Here is an 18,466-nt window from a genome sequence, read left to right as displayed (position 1 = left end):
AAAAAAAAAGACAAAAATAAAGCAAGACTGAGTAATCAATTTATAATTCTCTAAATTCAGTGCCCTGTCCACTGTGCTACAGCACCCATAAATGAAGTCCAAAATGTTAAGTATTTTCACAATTAAGCACAAATTTTCATTAAGACACTAAAGAAGAGTGAATCAGATCTGAATATAAGAAATAATATATTATATGTAAATGCATATAAGAACGTTTAGATTTTATAACTGTATTATACCTAATACAGTTAGGTATAAGTCAGCTGCTGGATCTGGTTTATATATTCACTTGATTCCTCGTGCAGCCCCTTTGATAATCTACGTCCTCTAGATGCTGTGGGTTAGGTAGTGTCTTTCAAAACTTGCAATCCAAATGAGAATTTACCAGTAAAAGATTTACCACAACATATTGAATAACCTTTGCCCCAAACCCTAGATTTAGGTAAATAATATATTACAAATATATCTAAGGAATGGAAATAAATTTGTGGCAAGTGAAATTATAGAATTAAATTTCTATGCCACATTGCAGTATTATGAGCATAATGGCAATCTTTTGTTTTAAAAAATAATCCAGAAGGTAGGGACAAAGACTGTAATAATTCTTTTTGATTTATGCCCAGTACATAGATACAGCATATAAAATGAAATGCTAAAGATGGGAAAACTGTCTTTATGGCAATTTCCATTTTTTCATGTTTATTTAAGAAAGGCATTTGGGATATTATTTTCATGGAAGACAAAATTAAATATTATTTGGTTAGCTTTGGCACACCTACGAAAAAATGTTGTGTTCCTACTTAGCAAAGTAACAGTGATAAAATGGGATTATTTGCCTTGAACCAGTGTTTGTAGAAGAGCTTTGGGCTAAGGACCAGCAGACCTATTGTTCAATGTGTCTTAAATCACTGTCACTCTATAAAAGGTTTGCAGGGTATACTGATCTGTGGTCCCGTTCACTCTTGCCAATCTTTTCTCCAAAGGATACCACACTTGCCAGATGATTTTTTCCTCTTTAACTCCAGGGACTTCTTGACACCCTGGGCTGTGTTCTCTTTCCTGCCTAGTGTGCTCTCTGTAGTGTAGAACAGCTTTTCTCTTTCCATTAGGGGCACAGGCACATGTCTTGGCCCTCTCCTCTTGCTATTGGATGGGAGCTGCAACCATAAAATGGCCCGCACCTCTCTGTTTTTACAAAGCTGCTGGGCAATTTCCACTTTGCAGCTGCTTCACTTGAATGCCAAATTTACTAGTGAGTGCTGACTGACCACCTGGCCAGGGCCCTGCAACCACTTGCCACTTACCACTTGAGGCTGACTCTAAGCATTCTGATGCCTAAACTCAGCCTCATCTGAACTCACTTCTGCTCCCTGTTCCTTTTCTCGGGGACCGTTCATTCAGGGTGCATTTCCCCCTCCATTCTTTCCCCCTCATTTGCTTCTGCCTTCCTTTCCTTGCTATATAAAACAAATATTCATAAAATGACTGGCAAGTGCTGCTCTGCCTTGTGTAATGACAGAGCCTGTTATTTATATCTATGCAAATATATGAGAATTGAAGATTCACATGCAGGAAAAATGAAGTAAAGTTTCCCAAACATAAAAAAAAAATGAAAAAAAGAAAGTTAGCAAATATCATTTTTCCCCTGCTCCCGTAGCTAACAAAATTTCATGTCCCCATCTTTTTTCAAAGTCACCTGCTTCCAAATGCTGCTCAGTGCATTAAAATGCGAGTCAACAATCCCAGCTGACAGTTGTTAGCTGACTGTTTCTGACATAGCTGATATCTCTCCCAGGATGTTTTTGTTTCGGTATACAGGCAGCACCGTGAATCCAGCAGTTAAGCTAATATATTTCTGTTTTTCTCTTGGGTCCCTTTTTGCAACTAAAAACTATTCCATGTTGTTTCCTAATGAGAATTTTGGTCAAACACCGAGTGGTAGTAGCAGGTCAATTCCAAGGTTTAATCCCCCAGCACTCCCCCTTTGCTTTTAAAAGCTCATTGGACAAAAGCCAAGGTAGCAGAATCCAGAGGAAGCCAGGGGGAGAGGTTTATGCATGCATGGTGAGCTAATATTATCAGTTTCTATTTTGATGTTTCAAATTCTCCCCTGGTGTTTGTGTCTTGATAATTAAAAGAAATATTACCTCCAAAAATTACATCTTTATTTCAAAGAAAAGAAATTTTAAAAAACCTTTAATTTTTTGGAAGTTGGATGAACTTTGTCCTCCCTCCCTCCCCCGCTTTCTTTCTTCTTTCTTCATGTAATAAAGCCTTGGTAGAAATAAATCATTAATTCTGAAAAAAATGATTGTGTCATCTGACCTATTTTTCCCCCATCATTAGGCAATATACATTTCTTATTAGTGTCAAATACACTGCCCTGGACTGATTGTGGTTTTGAGATCCCAGATCATAGATAAACTCATCTAAGTCTTCAACTTGTTCATTGGAACTGAAGCCAAGATATTTATAAATATGAAATAAACACAGTATTTTTATGATGTAAGTTTACCTTTAAATATTTATCACTGCAAATCTCTGATAAGAATAAACGGATTTGTGAGTATATGCATTTGATGTTAGACATCCGTGTGCTTTAATGAGGTTATACATTCAAATGCTTTTTTTTTCATACTTTAAATTCTCACAGTGACACTATCTTGAAATATGTGGGCTCACTGAAGAAGAACAAAGGGCTTCTCCAGTATCTGTCAACATTGTTCCTGTCTAAAGTGATGCTGGGGAAATATGCAAACTTATATATTTATACCCTGTGGTCTCACTTCTCTTAATAAAAGAACATTAACAAAGCCAAACACACTGCTTTGTGACAAAATGGGTAAAGGTCTGACTACCCATACAAACGTGGGTATTAGGAAGCCACTTCATGTTTTTGATTTCTTGCCAAATAGTGAATAATCTTATAATCAAATGTGCAGCAATAACAGGCCCTCTCGGGAGGATTAAGGACTAAGCATCTATTGGGCTGCCTGATCTCTTTGTTCTTTAGGTTTAGAGTGGGATAAATGAAAAGGGGGAGGCCAAGAGGGAGTGGTTTAATATAGAATAAATTGTCTAAAAGGGATCAGTGAACGCAGGATTATCGATGAATTGAAGAGAGAGCTAGCTGACTTTTTATTTTAAAACTAAGACAGGGTAGAGGTATGGGGATAAAGTAGGAAATCAGATAAGGAAAACAAAGGATGCAGGCATATTGACCTTAAGTAGTCTTTTTCTGTTTCTGAGATTTCTTATGTTCTTGTGCTCTGAGCCAAGATCAATTGAGATTAATCAGTTGTATAGAAAGCATTGTGATCGCAATGCAGGCTTTTAAAGTTTAAATTTGTTTATTGAGCTCAATTTGGTTAGCATCAGGTGCTGAAGTTAGAGACACCAACACTAGCATAGAAATTACTTTATTTAGCTCCCAGTTGTAAGTTTCTATAGCAACTGGGTTCTACACCAGAAAACTAAGATCTGGAACTCAAACAATTTAGTCAGAGATGGCAATATTATATTTGGGGGCACTTGCTTCTTTTTCCAATATTTTTCCTCATTTTTTGTGAGAAGTTTCTCAATGTGACTCTGTCTGCTTAGTCATACACTTAATTACACCTTTTGCTCTGAACTTTTTCCTCTTGGCAGCAGGATGAAGTGTCTAGTGTATTTCGATTTCCATTGACTCATTGGTATGTTGATGCAGAGGAGGTGGATGGGGTCTGTTGAAAATTCTGAATAGTAAAAAAAGTGCCAAATTTAATTACCGACTCCAGGCAGAAATTAGGATGCTAATTCACAAAGGAAACCAACTCCAATATCTATATTATAATACTAGAAGCCCGGTGCACAGGGGAGGGGAGGGTGTCCCTCAGCTTGACCTGCACCCTCTCCAGTCTGGGAGCCCTCAGGGGATGTCTTACTAAGCCACAATATGGCCTACCTCTGCAGGAGGCAACTGGGTTGACCAGGGGAAGGCTCCACCCTCATCACCCTGCTACTGCTACTGCTGCCATTGCCAGTCACTGCAACAGCAAGGTGTTTTCATCAACACGGACTCCAGTCCCTTCACCACAAAAAAATGACAACTTTCTTTAGGCATTTTCAAGATGTCTCTTTCATAGGATATGGCCCTTCTTTCTTTCCTTTTTAATCCTCACCTGAAGATATTTTTTCATTGATTTTTTTAGAGAGCGTAGAAGAGAGAGGGTAAGACAGAGAGAAACATCAATGTGAGAGGGACAATTTAATTAGTTGCCTCCTGCATGAGCCCTGACCTGGGCCCCAGCCAGGGCGGAGCCTGCAACCTAGGTACATGCCCTTGGCCTGAATTGAATCTGGACCCTGTGGTCTGCAGGCTGAGAGGCTCTTCCTACTGAGGCAAACTGGCTAGGGCAGGATATGACATTTCTTAGCCCCACTAGCGGTGGACCTTTGTTTTTTTCCCCCAGGAATTGGTGGAAAAACTCTAGATCACCTTCTTGCATTCTTATTACCCAAATTACCAAGAATACTGTAAGTGGCATATGGAGAGCTTAGCCAATGAACGGTCAGAAAAGATGTTTTCTCTGCTGCTCACATACAGAGGCAGAACTGCCAGCATGCTGTGGCTGGCAGGACCTGTTCTCTGTGGGCCTGTGCCATCCATGGCTTGCCTCACCACACATGTAGTCCCCTCCTATTCATCTGAGCACTCAGTCTCCTCCTGAGTGGCCGATTTGCATATTACCTCTTTATATACATATGTATATAGATGCTTTCATTCTGTTCATAAATGCAACATCACGATCCTTCAAAATATGTGGAATGTAATTTATAAAATTAAAAATAAAAAAATAAACATATACTTGAAATAAAATCAATTTTATTTTTGTGTTTTATAAATGAATGTTTTCATTGTAACAAGTAGACATTTTCTGGAGAGCCTCATTATGGTCAAAGCAATATTTTATGATTGGTAGTTTAGTCAATATTAGTCAACAGGCTTTGGGAAAACAATTACATCTTGGTTCCAATTGTGAAAATAATTAAAACATTATAAAAAGAAATGAACATAGCAGTGTTTTTGCGGTCTATGTTTTTGAATGGTTCTTATCCTGAAAAAACTAGAAAAAACCTCTTAGATGAAGTAAACCTACAGAGGAATTTTAAATAGGACCATCTTTTCAGTTAAACTCCCTGTTTTATAAGAACTGGCTTTTAATATTTGAAATAATCACAAACTGATTTAAAGATGAGTTAGCAAAAGAATGTTTACCATTTAATGTATGAAACAGACTAGTACTTTGGCAAATAATAAGAATATATTATAAAAGTGAAGATTCTATGTGTGCCCTCATAAAACAAAACAAAAGATTTCCATTTAATGTTCACATTTGTTGCTAACTTGGGGCCTATTAACATTTGGAAAATACAGATTCTAAGAGGCAGCTGCAAGACCAATTATAATTTTACAATTCAAAGAGAAAATATTATTTGACTCTAAAATTCTATACTTGTTTTCTTCCTTCATAAATTATCACACAGGCAAAGCATGTATGGTGTGAGAAGAAGGATAAAACAGTCTTGTTTCTTGATTGTCTGCACAAACACCTCACCTCAGATGACCTTGTTTCTTTTTGCATTAAATAAGGATTTGTTTTCATCTTCTAATTTTATAACATTTCATTATAATAAAATCAGTTGTACAAATGAAATAAATTGTGGTTAGCTATCTCCATTTGTTTTCCATTTCTATGAGGAATTTTGAAATGTTACTAGTACCATAGTAGAGTTTGCATCTCATTTATTACAGTGTGCCTACTATATCATGATATACCCAAAAGTCACATAGACCAATGTTTTGCTCTCCTAGGCAAATAGCTCCCAGAGCTCTATTAAAACGTTGAGTGAATGACTGTACCTTTAGTAAAACATGCACAGATAAAAACACTTGATAAATTAAGAGCAATTATTAGCCTATACTTAACATTTGCAAATATGAGGGTGTGGAACTTTTACAAAATGAATTCTGCCATAAATTAATGAATTTATTTTCCCTTTTTAAATTTATCCATGATGTATGTAGGTTTTTGTTTTTTTGTTTTTTTGTTTTTTATAACCTATTGGGTAATCTAATGCAGTAACTCGGTTAGAAAGTATTACATATTTACTCACAATAATAAGACAGAGAATATAGAACTCAAAAACACAAGTTAAATTTCTTAGTATTTTATGACAACAATGAAAACAGCCATTACTGGATTAGATAAATTATTTATACAATTTGTATTGTTAAGTAAATTAAAATAGATTTATTTAAAAATATATTTTGGTCATAAATCAGCAATCAATTGATTCTCAATAACTCTTTGTTAGTAGCACCAAAAAAATGAATCAAAATAAAAAGATGAGGGTGTAAAAATATCTTTGTGTCTGTGATGCACAAAAAAGTTAAACACAATAGACAAGGCTACTCTCTTTAGTGGGCTTGTCTGCAAGGTTCACAGTTGACTGGTATTTGAAAACGTGGTAGCTTCCAAATCATTCCCTAACTAATAAAGTAATTTTGTTGAATCTAGACTATTTGTGCAAACAATGTAATTTATAGTAGTATCTGCTTTCCTTCTATGAGTCTGGTATTTTTTGTTTGTTTATTTGTTTGTTTGTTTTTGCTAGTTGTTAGGAAGGGACTACCTATGTGATCAATCTCCAAACTCTGAGTTTAAAATGGACTTCCTGTTGTGGAAACTTTACACACATGTTGCTTCTTTCTCTCTTTAATCCAAAATCTTAAATGCAGTTGATTTAAGAGAGAATGGTAAAGTAAGAATTGAAAATAAATTTTATTAGGATGTTTTATGTAAAGAGAAGGAAATGGAGAAGACAGGGAGTCAGATGGCAGACAATGAGCAAACCAGAGAAGTAGAAAGTGGGTGGAGATGGGGAGTCAACAAAAGAAAAGTGTGCACTACAAGTAGCCAGCTTCTGAGTGTGAGGACGGATCAAGAAACTTCAGGATTACAAAATTAATGGATAAAGAATATTGAATATTGAAGAAAATGGCAGCCAAATAGGCAAATGTGTTCTACACCCTTGTCCCAGAACCAATAGAAGAAGCATCTAAATAAAATAATATCCACCCAGAATTGGTGAATTAGGCACAGCTGGTGAGACTATTCACATCTGGAAAGGGCAGAGGATGCCTGCAGAACAATAGGATTAGGGAACTGGGCTGGAGAGAAGCATGGCCATCAGGCCCAGAAAGCAGAGGAAGTTACACTGCACCAAGTTTGCTTTCCTTGGGAACAAGTGTAACATCTAACTGAAGAAAGGAATCTCAGGACTTTTAGATAGGGGAATCTAGATCGAAGTCCACAACCATGACATGCTGCCCCCAGAAATGCTGCCTGAAGAGCTTCCTGAGCAGTGTGGTGCTGGGGGGAGAGAAACTCACAGTTATGTGGTTGTTTTGCCTCTGTTTTGTCTTTGCTTTTATTCACTAAACCCAATTCATAGGACCTTTCAAATAAAAACACTCACTTGAGGCTGTGGTGCAGGTTGAGGTACAGTCTTGTGGAGGCTGGGAAGAGGCTAAGGAGGGGAGCAGAACATGGAGATGTGAACAGAAATCCAGTATTGAGACATTCAGGTTCCTCTAAACCTAAGCAGATATTTTTCTCCTGAAGAGCCAGTCCCTCCCAGCAGCCTAGGGCAGCTGGTACAGCTGCACCAAAACTACAGCTTTTGCAGAAGAAACAAAGACTCTGCGTAGTCCCATGGAGCCCTTGGGAATTGGGATGCAGAGGGGCTGATCATCTTGGAAAGCAATACAGCACCACCCTCACCTAAAGCCCTGTCAGAAACAGATACTCCAGTGATTAATATTGACAGAAGGCAGATAGGAAAAGCAGGCTGATTTGTCCCACTTGCTTGCAGCCAAGGTTATGGAGACAGACACAGAGGTATGGTGGATTACTTGGAACTTCAACATAGTGCTGACTACCTACATAAGAAGAGAGAAGATGAGAAACGAAAACATTAAAAAAAATTGACTATTGAAGAAAAAGAAACAAGAAGGGTGCATAAAGTTGGAGCAGGGGAGAGTAAATGAAATATATATGTAAGCCAACAGAGACTACAATTATAATAACACATCAATAAAGCAGATAAAGAAGATCAATATTCAATATAAAAATTACAATTATAATTTGTAAAATGGAAAACATTCTTTTGCTAACTAATCTTTAAATCAGTTTGTGATTATTTCAAATATTAAAAGCCAATCTTATAAAACAGGGAGATTAACTGAAAAAAATGGTCCTATTTAAAATTCCTCTGTAGGTTTACTTCATCTAAGAGGTTTTTTTTCTAGTTTTTTGCTCTCATTTCTCTCTCTTAATTCTCTTTTCTCTTGTGGTCACTTTTTATTGGGGTTATCAGTGTTGTGAATACATTTGTGTTTTGTCCCCTTTGTGTCATGTCTTGTTGAGTTGTATTTTATGCTGTTCAGTCAACAAAATAGTGAGCCACAACCAGACACCCTTAGAGGAGACTCCATCCATGAATGGGACAATAACACTCAAGATTCAACTAAATCAAGGTAACCCAAATATCCCCAGTAGGGGGAATCCCCTGAGTAGTCAGCCCAGAAAACCTAAGAGATTGCACCACTAAGTCCCACAAAACATCTACCAAATAAGACAAACTAAAAAACCTGCGTAACATAGAAGTTTGGCCTAATACATAGAAAAAATCTCAAATATACAGAAAAAATGGAGAGACAAAAAACAAACCCAATATGAAAGAAAAAGAGTAATCACCAGGAAAAAAAATGAAATGGAGGCAAGAAATTTGTCAGAGAAAGAATTCAGTACAATGGTTATAATTATGCTGAAAAGGATGGAGGACAAATTCAACAACATGTAAGAATCAAGAGAAGATGAGAGTGCCAGAAGGAGAGGAAACAGAACAAGGAATAAAAAACCTGTTTCAAGAAATAATGACAGAAAACTTCCCTAACTTGGAAAGAAAAACGTCACATAAATCCAGAAGCACATAGGGTCCCAAACAAGATGAACCCAAAATACATCATAATTAAATTGGCAAATACCAATGACAAAGTCAGGACCTAAAAGGCTGTTAGAGAGACAGAAAGTTATCTACAAGGGTTCTCCCACTAGACTATCAACTGGCTTTTCAACAGAAACATATCAGGCTAGAAGTGAATAGAATGAAATATACAAAATGATGTAAAGTAAGGAAATGAATTCAAGAATACTATACCCAGCAAGGCTATCATTCAAAATTGAAGGTGAAAGCAGGAGATTCACAGACAAAAAAAGCCAAGAGAATTTAATATCATCATGCCAGCAATGGAAGAAATGCTAAAAGGATGGATGTGCATAGAAGTGATAGGAAAGAATAGAGGAACACAAGCTTAAAGAATAAAAGTGGCAACAGAAAGTACCTATCAATAATAACCTTAAACTTAAATGGATTAAATGTTCTGATAAAAAATACATAGGGTAGCTGAATATATAAGAAAACACGAGCCATACAGTTTCTGTCTACAAGAGACCCACTTCAGAATAAAGGATTTACACAGACTGATAGTTAAGGGATGGAAAACAATTTTTTTTTCAGGCAAATGGAAATTAAAAAAAAAAAAAAAAAAAGCTGGGGTAGCAATGCTTAAATTTGACAAAATAGACCTCAAAGTGAAAGCCATAACAAGAGATAGGGAAGGCCACTTTATAATATTAGAGGGAGCAATTCAACAAGAGAATATAACTCTGAGTAACATATGTACTGAAAGCAGGAACACCTAAATACATGAAAAGAAATCTTCTGGAAGATATCAAGGGAGAGACTGACAGCAATACAATCTTGTAGGGGACTTTAATACCCCATCGACAACACTAGATAAATCCTCTAAATAAAAATCAGCAAACAAACATCAATCCTAAATGACTCACTAGATCAGATGGAATTAATTGACATTTTCAAAACATTTCACTGGAAAGTTACAGAATATACATTTGTCTCAAGTGCACATGGGACATTTTCAAATATAGGCCATATATTGGGGAATAGGCAAATTCTCTTCAAATTCAAGAAGATAGAATTCATATCAACCATTTCATTAGATCACAATGGCATTAAATTAAAAATCAACTACAATAAAAACAATGAAAAATAATCAAGGATGTGGAGGCTGAATAGCATGATATAAAATAGCTAGAGGCATGATGCATAAAATTTGTGCACTAGGGGAGGGTATGCCACAGCCTGGCCTACATGCTCTCCCAGTCCAGGACTCCCTCAGGGGATGTACACCTTCTGACTTAGGCCCGATCTGGATTGGGCTGGCACTCAGACATTCCTATGCAAATCCGGAATCCCTCGCTCTTTACCAACCGCCTGCTTGTTCCTTACCACTTGGCTCACTGCTCCTTAATGGGAAGCTCTTTACCACATGGCTTGCTGCTCCTTAGTGCTACCTCTGCAATGCTTGCCAGCCATGAGCCTGGCTGATCTCCCTGTGGGAATGCACTGACCACCAGCGGGCAGCTCCTGCACTGAGCATCTGCCTCTGGTGGTCAGTGCATATCATAGCAACCAGTTGTTCTGGTCATTCTGCAGTAATGGTTGCTTAGACTCTTATTATATAAATGATTGGGTTACCAAAGAGATCAAAGAAGAAATACAAAAGAAAAAGAAATCCTGGAAACAAATGACAATGAAAACACAACAATCCAAAATCTATGGAACACAGTGAAAGCAGTCCTGAGAGGGAAGTTCATAGGTCTACAAGCCTAACTCAATAAACAAACAAACAAAAAGGTAGTAAATTATCTAAATCTACAACTTAAAGAATTAGAAAGAGAGCAATAAGAAAAGTCCAGAGTAAACAGAAGGAAGGACATAACAAAGATCAGAGCAGAAATAAATGACATACAGACGAAAAACAGAACAAAAAACCCCATTACAAAAGATAAATAAAATCAAGAACTAGTTCTTTGAAATGATAAACAAGATTGATGAACCTCTACCCAGGCTCACCAAGAAACAAAGAGAGAGGATCCAATAAACAGATTCAGAAATGAATAATATGAAGTAATAACTGACCTCACAGACATAAAAAGGATTGTAAAAAAATACCACAAATAAATCTATTCCAACAAACTGGACAACTTAGATGAAATGGACATATTCCTAGAAAAATGAAATCTTCCAAAATTCAATCAGGAAGAATCAACAAACCTGGATAGGTCAATAACTATTGATGAAATTGAAGCAGTCATCAAAAAACTTCCAGCAAACAAAAGTGCTGATCCAGATGGATTCACAGGGGAGTTTTACCAAACATTCAAAGAAGAACTAACACATATTCTCAGACTATTCCAAAAAATTCAAGAGGAAGACACACTGCCAACCACTTTTTATGAAGCCAGCATTATCCTAATACCAAAACTAGATAAAAATATTACAGGCCAATATTCCTGATGAACATAGATGCTAAAATCCTCAACAAAATTCTAGCAAATCAGATCCAGCATTACATTAGAAAGATCATACACCATGACCATGTGTGATTTATTATGGGATGCAAGGCTGGTACAATATTTGCAAATCAATAAACGTTATACAGCACATAAACAAATTGAGAAACAAAAATTATATAATCATATAAATTGATGCTTAAAAACATTTGACAAATCAATACCATTTCTTGATTAAAACTCACAGCAAAGCGGGAATAGATGAATCATACCTCAAAATAATAAAAATCTTATATCACAAACCTACATCCAACAGCATACTCAATGGGCAAAAACTAAAACTATTCCCCCTAAGAACAGGAATAAGACAGGGATGCCCACTTTCACCACTCCTATTCAACATTATAATGGAAGGACTAGCCATAGCAATCAGAAAAGAAGAAGAAATAAAATGTATCCAAATTAGAAAAAAAAAGAAAGAAGTTAAACTGTTATTATTCACAGATGTCATGATACTGTACACAGAATATCCTAAAAATTCCATAAAAAACTATTAGACTTAATTGCCGAAGCCCGTTTGGCTCAGTGGTAGAGCGTCGGTCTGCGGACTGAAAGGTCCCAGGTTCGATTCCGGTCAAGGGCATGTACATTGGTTGCGGGCACATCCCCGGTAGGGGGTGTGCAAGAGGCAGGTGGTCGATGTTTCTAATTCTCTATCTCTCTCCCTTCCTCTCTGTAAAAAATCAATAAAATATATTAAAAAAAAAACTATTAGACTTAATAAATGAATTCAGCAATTTAGAAGGATACAAAATTAACACCCATAAATCTATAACTTTTTAATACACCAATAATGATCTCACAGAAAGAGAAAGAAAACAAAACAAAACAAGCAAAACAATCCCATTTACCATTGCAACAACAACAACAAAAATAATATACCTAGAAATAAACTTAACTAAGGAGGTAAAGACCTGTATTTGGAAAACTACAGAACATTTAAAAAAAGAGTTAGAGGAAGACATAAACAACTGAAAGAATATACTGTTTTCATGGATTGGTAGAGTCAACATCATTAAAATGTCCATATTACCCAAAGCAATCTATAGATTTAATGCAATCCCCATTAAAATACAGACGGCATATTTCACAGACCTAGAATAAACTCTCCAGAAATTCATCTGAAATAAAGAAAAAGACCCCAAATAGATGCAGCCATCAGGAGAAAGAAGAGCAAAGTTGGAGGGATCATAATATCAGATAGCAAGTTAAATTACAAAGCCACTGTAAACAAACAGCCTGGTACTGGCATAAGAACAGACATATTGACCAATGGAACAGAACAGAGAGTTCAGAAATTGACCCAAGCCATTATACTCAATTAATATTTGACAAAGGAGATAAGAGCATTCAATGGAGGCAAGACACTCTCTTCAATAAGTAGTATTGAGAAAATTGTACAGATATATGAAAAAGAATGAATTCAACCACCACTTATATCATACACAAAATTAAACTCAAAATGGTAAAGGATTTAAAAGTAAGACAGAAAAACCATAAAAGTCTTAGAAGAATCCATAGGCAGCGAAATATCATACATACTAGTATGTCATAACAGTATTTTCACCTATACAGCTCTTAAGACAATAGAAATTAAGGAGAAAATAAACAAATGGACTACATCAAAATAAAAAGATTCTGCACAGCAAAAGAAACCATCAATGAAACAACAATAAAGCCCACTGTATGGAAGAACATATTTACCAATGTTATTTACCTTATGGATTTAGTCTCCCAAATTTATAGGGAACTCATACAACTTTACAAAAGGAAGATGAACAATCCAATAAAAAAAAATGGGCAAAGGACCTAAAAAAACACTTTCTGAAAGAGGACATTCAGAAGGCCAAAAGATGTATGAAAACGTGCTCAAGGTCATCAATCATCTGAGAGATGAAAATCAAAATGACAATGAGGTATCATCTCACACCTGTGAGAATGACTGTTTTCAACAAATCAACAAACAATAAGTTCTGTTAAGGATGTGAAGAAAAAGGAATGCTCATGCACTACTGTTGGGAATGCAGACTAGTGCAGCCACTGTGGAAAACAGTATGGCACTTCCTCAAAAAACTAAAAATAGAACTTCCATTTGACCCAATAATCCCACTTCTAGGTATATATACCAAGAAATCAGAAACACCAATCAGAAGGGACATGCACCCCTGTGATCATAGCAACACAATTTACAATAGCTAAGAAACAGCCTAAGTGCCCATCAGTGGGTGAGTGGATTAGAAAACATTAGTACAGCTTACAATGGAATACTATGCTGCTGTAAAGAAAGAAAGAACTCTTACCATTTGCCACAGCATGGATGGAACTGGAGAGCAATATGCTAAGTGAAATAAGCCAGTCATAGAAAGATAAATATCACATGATCTCACTCATTTGTGGAATATAATGAACAACATAAACTGATGAACAAAAATTGATCCAGAGATATTGAAGCATTGAACAGACAATCTAACCTCAGAGGCAAGACAGAGGGGCAGGGTGTAAGAGATCAACCAAAGGACTTGTATGCATGCCTATAAGCATAACCCCTGGGCACAGACAGTAGGGGTGTGAGGGCATGTGCTGGGGGTGGGAATGGCCAGGGTGAGGTCAATGATGCGGGCGGGGGGGGGGGCGGGGGGAGAAGATGTTGGTAATACTTTAAACAATAAAGAATTTAAGTTAAAAAAAGAAGGAAATAAAGAAGTAGTAGAGAGGAAATATAATTAGAATAATTATTGTTTTGTGTTTAAGATGAGATAAATAATAAGCCTTTATTAACTGACTGAATGATCTAGTAGAGAGGGAAGCACTTATAGGGTGGGAGAAAATTTGCAGGATAGACAAGAGCAGGCAATTGAGTGCACAAGTGGAGGGCTAGTGAAATTTAATTATTATAACACTACAGGCCCAATGCATGAAATGTGTGCAAGAGTAGGCCTTCCTTCCCCCGGCTGCTGGCAACAGCTTCCCTCTGGCACCCGGGCCCTGGGCTTCCCTTGCAGCTTTGCTTCATCTGGAAGGTCATCCAGAAAGATGTCTGGTCTAATTAGCATATTATGCTTTTATTATTATAGATTATGGAAGGACAATCATGTGAATAGGTGAATCAACTTGGTGTCTTGTAGAAATGGGCTTCTGTTCACTTAAGTTTTCTCAGTGGTAGTACTAAAAGTTAAGAGGGGAAAAAGAGATGCTTAGAAGAATCAAGAGTATCTGCGAGAATAAAAAAATGAATGAACTACATAGGTGTGTTATGGTTATGATTGTCAAGAGGCAATAGGGGGCCTATTAATATTAATAGGCATGAAATTAAAATGACACAAACTAATATGGTTGCACATTTTTCATGAACCACAGTGAGGTCCCAAAATCGAGATTCAGAGTAGGCAAACTGGTGGGGCTTTACGAAATAAACATTGTACATTGAGAGAGACCCAAGAGATCTGACGATGTAAGCAAAGAATTGTTTATTATCCCCGTAATTTATAAGAATTGGGAGTGGAAATTATCTGGGTAAAGTGGGAACAAATGCCAAGAGGTGAATGAGAAACAGTAAAAATGAAGTTAATAGATTAGATTCTTGAAGGATTTATGAATTACAGGTATTGGGAGACTGGGTATAATGAGTTGGAAATTTAGGAGATAATGTTCAAAGAATAAGATTCTTGAAACTGAAGTTATGATAATCCAAAAGATGCCAAAATTTAGGGTGTTAACATTATTACCTACATGAATATCGAAATAAAAATGAAGACAGTGATACAGCTGAGAAAGATGAAATTATCAGTAAATAATGGTGGTCAATAGAAACCCCCAGTAGGAGATTAATGTTTTTTAGGTCTAATAACACAGTATTCATAGTTGGGAATTTATAAGTCATAAGAAGTGTTAAATGTGGGAATGAGAGTAAGGAAGAAACCTTTATCATCTTTAGACCCGGTGCTGGGAAGGCTCTGTGGAATAAAAGAGGGGGCTGCAAGGAAAGTTGTGTGTTCAACATAGCTCCTGGTCCTTGTATCAATACAAGGGGCAGAAAATGTTCAGAGAAAATACTGAAATCATGGAGGATTTTGTTGTTGATGGATGGTGACTTTCAGAAGGTACAGTGGGGAGGTTTTAGAAATGAGGACTCATAGGAGTTGGGAAGAGAATAAAGGATATAGAGAGCTATATGGAGAATGAAAATATTTGGGGGTCACCTGGGAGTCTATTTTGGTGTCAAATATAAGAAGAAAAAAAAGACATAATGGGATTGGTGTTTCTGGTCTCAAGACCAACAATGATGATAAGGCCACATGGGAGGAAGGAGCAGCAGAGGAAGGTGACCAAGAACTGTCTTTTTACTTCTGCAAAAGGTAGCATGCATGCCAGGCTGGGGGGGTTCTTATCCTGAAGGCCTAGATGTCTGTTGAACCAGCAGGTAGAGATTGGTAAGTCTGAGAAGGGTGGTAGGTCTTTGAGTGATTAAATATTAAGGACTTACTCTTTACACACTTACTCTTGGGGTTGGTAGTTATCTTCCAGCATGAGAGCTTTCCTCTTGACTCTTAGAGTTTTAAAATATGATACTAAGTGACAAAAAGCCAAATGTAAAACTGTATTTTAAACTTCAGTTTGGTTTTATTTGTAAGACTGAATAATGTTCATATAGATGCATGGGTATAGAAAAATATAATGGGGACATAAATATCAAAATATTAAAAAGTATATCACAGATGGGAGATTATTGGCAATGCATACACTCTTATTTATTAACTCTTAAATTTCCTAAAGTAAATGCCTGTACTTAGAAGACAGCCTTTTATATCAGGGAAAAATAGTTATTTAAAAAAAGAATATATTCTGGTTCATGGTCCAATATTTAAAAACTGCTTGCCAGACATATGTGAATATTTGTTATGGGTATGAGTTTAATTCTGAGAATTCAGACTCCATATTTATCACTAGCAGCAATAACTTTTAAATATTTTAAAAAAATAATTGCTACTGATAACAAAGAATGGGTGTTCTTACAGCTGGGTTACAGTTAAAAATTTAACTATAAGACAGTAATTTCAAATTTACTTTTGTAGTTCAAATAATTACATGAAGACAAGGCAGCTATTTCTCTGTCAGATAAACTCATACTATTAGAAAACAGTGAGGATAATTTAAAATAAATCCACAAGTCTGCATTAGAGAATTTAAATCAGCATTTCAATAATTGAGGAGGATTTAATGTAAAACAGAAAGCCTTTCTGAAATAAGCAATCAAAATACTTCATTAAAGCTTTAAAGCTTCAATCACCAGTAGTCTTGGCTATTGCCCTCCTTGACATGTAAGCAAAACTGGTAAATAATGTTGAAATGACACCTAAGGTAGTTCAACTTTATTTTTTGAGGGGGAAAAGTGGTTATCACCCTGTATTTTCCACTTCTGCTATAATTTAACTGGGGTGATATTTAGGTATTAGAGCTTTAAAAGTTTCCTCAGATAATTTTAGTATGTACCCAAGGCAATGGTTTTGGAGGTAAGGAAGAAGAGAAAATGGGTTCAAGCTAAATTTTAAAGAAAAAAAAAATAGTGAATATTTGGATATAGGAGACAAGAATTATTTTAGCATCAAGAATAGTTCTCTACTTTCCTTCTTGGTTTCTGAGTTGATACAGGCACTGTATCCTCTGCTAGACAAAACAGCTGAAAGAAAAAGTTTGAAGAAAATATGAGGGGATGGGTTTTGGATATGTTAACTTTGAAGTACTAAGGAAATCTAAAACACAAAGCTTAAATTTGGTGAAGATGAAAGTAGAGTTTTTTATCTGAAGTATTTTAAAATTCATCAGACCATTTTCTTCACACAACAGACCTATGAGATACATAGGACAAGTAAGTTTACATAATAATACTTTAAGAATTATTTAAAAATTAATAACCTTTATTTTTAGAGCAATTTTAGGCTCATAGCAAAGTTGAATAAAATTATGGAGGTTTCCCATATATTCCTGTCCCAGACATGCATGGTTTTTCCTACTATCAACATCCCCCACCACATTGGTACATTTGTTACAATGAAGCTACATTGATATGTCAGTATCACCCCAACACCACAGTTTACCTTGGGGTTCATTCTAGGTGTTCTGCATTCTGGGTTTGGACAAATGTATAATGGCTTGTATCCACCATTTTATTATCTTACAGCATAGTTTTACTCTTAAAAATCCCTGTGCTTTCCCTATTTATTCCCCTCTCTCTCCTAACCAACTACTTATCTTTTTCTAGAGGCCCAATACATGAAATTTGCAGCAGCTTGCCTTGGTCCTAGCAGTCTTGGTTTTCATCCAGAAGGCCACCCTGAAAGCTGTCCGGAAGGTCATTCAGCTTTCTAGTCTAATTAGCATATTATTATACAATTTTATTATTATAGGTGGTCCCCATTGTTTTGACTTCTCAGAATGTCATATAGTTGCTATCATATAGTATGTGGTCTTTTTAGATTGTCTTCTTTCACTTAGTAATATAAACCCAAGTGTTTTTTTTTCCAGGTTTTTCATGGTTTGGTAGTTCATTTCTTTTTAATACTAAACTAGAGGCCTGGTGCATGAAATTTATGCACTGAGGGGGGGCGTGTATCCTCAGCCCAGCCTGCACCCTCTCCAATCTGGAACCCCTCGGGGGATGTCCGACTCACAATCTGGGACTGCTGGCTCTGAACTGCTTACATGCCTGCCTATCTGATTGCCCCTAACAACTCCCCTGCCAGCCTGATCTGTACCTAACTACTCCCATGCTGGCCCGATTGCCCCCAACTACCCTCCCCTGCTGGCCCGGTTGCCCCCAACTGCCTTCCTCTGAAGGCCTGGTCCCCCCCACAACTGCCCTCCCCTGAAGGCTTGGTCTCCCACAACTGCCCTCCCTGCCTACCATTTGTGATGGCCATATTGTG

Source organism: Pipistrellus hanaki, assembly GCF_964339955.1.
Source record: "Pipistrellus hanaki genome assembly, chromosome: 2".
Taxonomy (NCBI): domain Eukaryota; kingdom Metazoa; phylum Chordata; class Mammalia; order Chiroptera; family Vespertilionidae; genus Pipistrellus; species Pipistrellus hanaki.
Note: the sequence above shows the minus strand (reverse complement) of the source record.